The following is a 6,515-nucleotide window of genomic DNA, read 5'->3' as shown; positions in this document are numbered from 1 at the left end:
TTTTAAGTCTGAGGGAGGAGACACTTTGTTTTGATAGCCGGCTAAAGTCAGTGGCACTTCAAATGGATTGTCTGCCTAAGCTTTCAGGCTTGAGACTTCTGAGTAGAAGCTTTTGATTCAAAGATAAAGGTGCTACAAATGAACCGACATAGAAAAAAAAGGGAAAATTTACTTTCTCAGGTAAATGACAATGTGATTTTCAACAAATTTGTGATGTAACAATCGTTTAAGTAATTATCATCCGGGGGATTTGGAACTGGCTGATGGGGCAATTTTTTGGGGGGAGCAGGAGTAATTATATCACAAAAACAATGTTAGCACAAGGTGAATCACAGAACAGTTACCACATGGGAGGAGGCCTTTGGCCCATTTGAAACACCTACACACTCTGTGTAAGGGTGACCCAGTCAGTCTCAGTCACCCGCCTCTCCTCAAATAAATTGTTTCCTTTCAGATATGGATAGATTAATTAGCTACTGAAATTGGCCAGTGCAGATGGGTGGCAGGAGAATTGGAGAGGGGAATGGGTGAAGTTACGGGTAACGATGAGTCAGTGTATAGGGGGGAGAAATCAATCAGCTGATTGAAGGATGCCAGAACTACCATGCTCTCAATGCCAGTAAGACCAAGGAGCTAACTGTTGACTTTAGATGAGGAAGGCCGAGGTTCTATGAACCTGTTTTCATTGACGGGTGGGTGGTGGAGAGAGTCAACAACTTAAAGTTCCAGGGTGTGCATATCTCTGAATATCTGTCCTGGACCCGGCACATTGATGCAATCAGAAAGAAAGCACATCAACGCCTCCAGATTTGGAAAGTTGACAAATACTGTCTTGCACTTGTATAGGTGTATGGTAGAGAGTATATTGACTGATTGCATCATGGCTTGCTTCAGCAACTTAAATGCCCAAGGGCAAAAGAGATTACAAAAAGTGGTGGACACTGTCCAGCCCATCATGCTTACTGACCTCTATGGAAGCGATATATAGGAGATTGCTGCCTCAAAAAGGCAGCCAGCATTATCAAGGCCCCCTACCACCCTGGCCACACTCTCATTTCACTCCTGCGACCAGGAAGAAGATATAGGAGGTAGACATAAAATACAGGAGTAACTCAGCGGGTCAGGCAGCATCTCAGGAGAGAAGGAATGTGTGACATTTTGGGTCGAGACCCTTCTTCCTACACAAGAAGATATAGGAGTCTTAAAAGTATGACATCCAGGTTCAGTAACTGCTTCTTCCCAACACCAATCAGGTTTTTGAACACTACAAACACCAACTAAAGTACAAACTATGAACTGAGTTGGGCCAGGCTGACCTCATGTTTTTGTATTGTATTAATATAATTTTTAATTTATTGAATTTCTTTTGTTTATTGTGTTATCTAAGAGTACTGTATTAACAGACCTGTTATGCTGCTGCAAGTCTAAATTTCATTGTCCCTTTTTCAGTACATATGACAATTAAATACTCTTGAGTTGATGAGAGTTAAAGATGAAATATGGAATCAATGTATAGGGGTGCTATATGTCCAGCACAGATGCATGGACAGAAGGGTTTGTTTCCATGTTGTATGTCTCTATTACTTGTCCTGTTCAATTTTGAATGCCACAAGTGAACCTAACCTCATTGTTACACTCGGTAGTGCATTCTAGACGTTAACCATCAACGTGTAAAAAATAAACGTAACAGCAAGCGATGAGTTCAGATGAATGGAAACTGGCTGAGGAAAGAATGGGGACTGTTGGTAAAGAAAGTGAATATCTGTACTGCAGTCAGAGAATGTGGCAAACCATAGGAATAGAGCCCTGATAGATCACCATCAACTGCATGTTGGAAAGGGCTTGCCTTTGCAAGAACCAAGTGCATTTAGTCAGGCGGTGCTACCATCCCAGTCAGGGCAGCTGCCCCTGGAAGGCCAATGGAAAGATGAGATATTGGCACTAACTTATATAGAATCAATGTCGGAGATGTAAGAGGGGAGATTGGGATGAGGAATTAAAATAACAAGACACTCAGGGTCAATCAGATGAAGCCCATTAGGCCGTCACTGTGAACAGAGACTACAATACATTCACATTTGCAGGGTCACACAATACATCCAAGCTGACCCTCAACTGTTGTATACATTAATCTCATTTGCCAGCATTTGCTCCATACCACCTGGTGCCCATGCTATGTGCAACCCATGCATAGGCTAGAGCATTTGGGAGACCAATGGCATGGATTTGACCACCGCTGTGGGGGCAGCAGGCATCTTCTGCCAAGTGGGAACACAGCAATACAATACTTGAATGGGTGATTTAATAGCTATGGATGTTGCCTTTGGTCTGCATTTTTATTTAAATACATTGCTGGGCAGCTTCATTTCCCACTTGCGAATTATTTGCCGCTGTGCCTCTGTGCCTCTGTGCCGCTGTGCCTCAGTTGTTTCAGTTAAATTAGAATGGAAGGGGGAGAAAATTAAATAAGTAGTACCAATAGTTTTTTCCCGCCTAAATCGTGAGAGGTGAATATTTTATTGTGGGTGATTTTATTTAGCAAAACAATAGTGCATGCCGAAATATTTTATTATATATCACTATCAAATTTGATTACATATCACTATCAAATCACTATCAAATCACTGCCCAGCTTGGTGCGCGGAGCAGCCCTTTCCTGAAGAAAGCCCATTCAGACTCCATGGGAAACCTTGCAATGAATGGTCCGGCTTGTTGGACGGTGGGTTTTCCCCTTGCAATGGGAGCGCAATTAGCTGGCGGTTCTGTCACCGTTAAATACCTTCAGTAGAAACCACATGCCCATGTGTGTGAATCGTTACCCATCCACAAACAAGGCAAAGGTACGTCACATCACCTATCAGGGGCAAACCCTGCTCGTTGAACGTCAAGTGAAGTGCAACAATATGTCAGTCCCGTTCAATCTATACAACAAACAAGAAATGTCTAAATCGAGCGAAGCGCATTGGCACTATTCATTCACTCTGCAGGTTGGCGCAAGTGAGAAATGACTGACCTCACCCCCACCCCGACCTCCAGGAATCTCCACCCAGCCCGCTCAGTACACACATCTCCCCTGGCCACCACCGACATCTACACCCTGCCTTTTTGCTCGCCGTCCATTCTTGGGCACCAGGATTCCCTTGAACACCGGGCGAAGCAAGTATAAATCCAAGCATTCCCAGCCTTGCAGGTGCACAATTCTGTGGAAAGGATTTCTGGGGAAGGACTGAAGATGAAGTTCAGCAATTATTGAAGGAAAAACTGATTTTGCTCGTCGGGCACTTTTTATGGAGCATTTAAGCCCAGATATATAGAACGGCCGTCTTTTTGATTGCGTATTTACTGACCCGTGAAAACACAATTACACAAAAATGGTTGTTAAAATGTCCATAAGGGGAGACGTTGTCGAGATCGCGCTCTGCTATGTATGAAGGAATTTGCGAGGGCGCCTATCTGTTTTATTCTTTCTTGGCTACAGTTCAGTAGTTGAGAAAGGGGTTCAGTCTGAGCTTGTTAACCATCGTGCTGAATAACAATAACAGAAAAAGGACAGGCTCCAGAAATGATTACCCATTTTATGAAGCTTGATATCATTGGATCTGACCTGTTGTCAACCAAATAATGTTAATCGCTGCCACGTTAAATCTAAACAGGAAGTGGCAGAGATGGGTTAAAAAAAAATACATTTGCTCAGGTTCGTGGATAGAAAATGTTTAGAGGGATATGGGCTAAACGCAGGCAGATGGGACTAACTCGGGTACCTTGGTCAGTATGGAAGAGGGGCCTGTTTCAATACCGTGCAGTTCAGTTCTAAGACTCTACGATCGGACGGCTGCATTTCATTAGCAGGTTGACTTTACCAAAGAGAACAAATGGAGACGCAAATACCGTGGCATCATTTCCATCCAGGGAGTGAACTCGATGAACTAAGCGCAGCGCAGAGTTGCGGTTGGAGATGACGCAGCCTCTATCCAAGCTTGCTGTCTGATTGCATAAATCCCCAGTGTTTATCCCGCCTGGTGTTTATCCTGCCTAATATCGCGGAGGTGCAACGCAAATTTCGAATGTGTACGCTGTGGAAAAAGTCAAGTGTTTTGTTGTCATCTGTTCCGAAACGGAACAATGATATTCTTACTTGCAGCAGCACAACAGACATGTAAACATAATACTCAGTAGCCACCATAAATAAGCAACAAGATGAAGTCAATAATATTAAGGCAGATCCCCAAAATGTTTAGAGGGATATGGGCTAAACGCAGGCAAATGGGACTAACTCGGGTACCTTGGTCAGAATGGAAGAGGGGCCTCTTTCAATACCGTGCAGTTCTAAGACTATGGAGAAGGTTGTAGTAAATGTGCAGCATCAGGGCAGTCAACAAAGAGATTAAACCGCAGCCTTCCCACCATTTGTTATTTCTCCCAACTGGCCTTTATGTACCAAGGACCCAGTGAAAGGAAAATGATGGGTATTTGAAAGTGGTGCTGTGGCTCCGTGTGGGGACCACGTATCCCAGGTGTGAAGGTGCACGGTCTGACAATCTAGGGAGTGCACCCACCTCATTCTCACCAGCGAAAGGACCTGTGCCATTGGCATCATCAGCCTCGGAAAGAGAAGGTAACAACCAAGAAGGCACACCGACGCCTCTACTTCCAGATGATTGCGGAAATTTGGCGTGCCTCCTGTGATTCTTACAAAGTTCTGAACGGTCCTCCCACAAGTTAGGGCACTGTCCTATTCACCACTACACATTGAGGATATTGGACACAGTCTATGGACTGATGTGCTACACTGCCCAGAACTATCTTCTGCACACACTACCTTTCCCTTTGCTCTACCTATTGTACTTGAGTTTGACTTGATCGTATTTATGTATTTATATCAGATCTGTATGCATAGCTTGCAAAACAAAGCTTTTTACTGCCCCTCTGTACACGTGATGATAATAAATGTAAACCTAAATCAGCCAGGAATTTTGCCTCTCAACATGAGGCAATGTCCCACTCTAAGCCCACCCCTTCCCCCACACCTGCCAACCCCCCCCCCCCCCCCACTGGAATAAATCTCACTGAAGATGATTGGAATTGTCTTTGTTTCGCCGTCATGGGAATATTGCCCACCATTCCTCTCTCTCCTGCAGGGCACAACCAGTTGGTGAGATATTGGATGAGAAATATCTTTGGGAGAAGAATGAAAGAAGATAGAGAGCATGAGAGAGCCTCCAACTCTTCACCCTTCCGCACTCCCTACTTTCAGTCTGAAGAAGGGTCCCAACCTGCAACATCACCTATCCTTTTTCTCCAGGTATGCTACCTGACTCGCTGAGTTACTCCAGCACTTTGTGTCTATCTTTGGTGTAAACCAGCATCTGCAGTTCTTTGTTTCTATGTTTCAACAACATGGTGAATCTGCACTGCCACCTATGTTGGGCATTTTGGGATAAAGAATCAAAGCTGGGTGATCAGCAGCTCAGGGGAGTCACTCTAGATGATTGAACAAAGGTGTTGCCAATCTATTAAATAATGGCCTGGTGTTCTGTGGTGAGCGAGAGTCCAGAGGAGATTTGAAGACATGTCAAAAACATATTCTTCCACCTCAAAAACATTGCCCGTCTCCGTCCATCCCTCTCCTCCACAGCTGCAGAAACCCTCATCCACGCCTTCATCACCTCCCGTCTGGACTACTGCAACAGCCTCCTCTATGGCGCACCCTCAAAAATCATCAATAAACTTCAATACATTCAAAACTCCGCTGCCCGTCTACTCACACACACCTCGATCCGTGACCATATCACCCCCGTACTTTATAAACTCCACTGGCTCCCCATCCCCCAGAGAATCCAGTACAAAATCCTCCTCATAACCTACAAAGCCCTCCATAACCTGGCCCCATCCTACCTGACCGACCTCCTCCACAGGCACACTCCCACCTGCACCCTCCGCTCTGCCGCTGCCAATCTCCTATCCCCCCACATCCGGACCAAACTCAGATCCTGGGGGGACAGGGCTTTCTCCATCGCTGCTCCCACCCTATGGAACTCACTACCCCAAACCGTTAGAGACTCCTCCACACTCACCACATTCAAAACATCGCTGAAGTCTCACCTGTTCAGTACTGCCTTCAACCACTGAAGGTCACCTCACCTTCTGTCTCCTTTCTCTGTTCATTTATTTATTTACTTATTTATCTATTTATTCATTTCCCTATGTTCTCAAAATCTCTGTAAAGCGTCTTTGAGTATATGAAAAGCGCTATATAAATAAAATGCATTATTATTATTATTATTATGTCAGACAGTTTGGAATCAGCCTCTACACGGTAGAAGGATATGAAGGGAGTCACTGTATAGGGGTGACCCTGAGATTCCAGTCCCACCTCACTCCAACACTGACCTCTCTTGACCTCCTACACCAGTCCAAGATAACCCAATGTAAGCTGGAAAACACCACTTCACTCTCCAACCAAGCACGTTAAAACCGCATAGAGAGACTCACTGGCGTTTAGAAGAATGAGGGGG

This window comes from Rhinoraja longicauda, chromosome 8 (genome assembly GCF_053455715.1).
Source record: "Rhinoraja longicauda isolate Sanriku21f chromosome 8, sRhiLon1.1, whole genome shotgun sequence".
Lineage (NCBI taxonomy): Eukaryota > Metazoa > Chordata > Chondrichthyes > Rajiformes > Arhynchobatidae > Rhinoraja > Rhinoraja longicauda.
The sequence above is the reverse complement of the archived record's forward strand: the minus strand, read 5'-3'. Positions refer to the sequence as shown.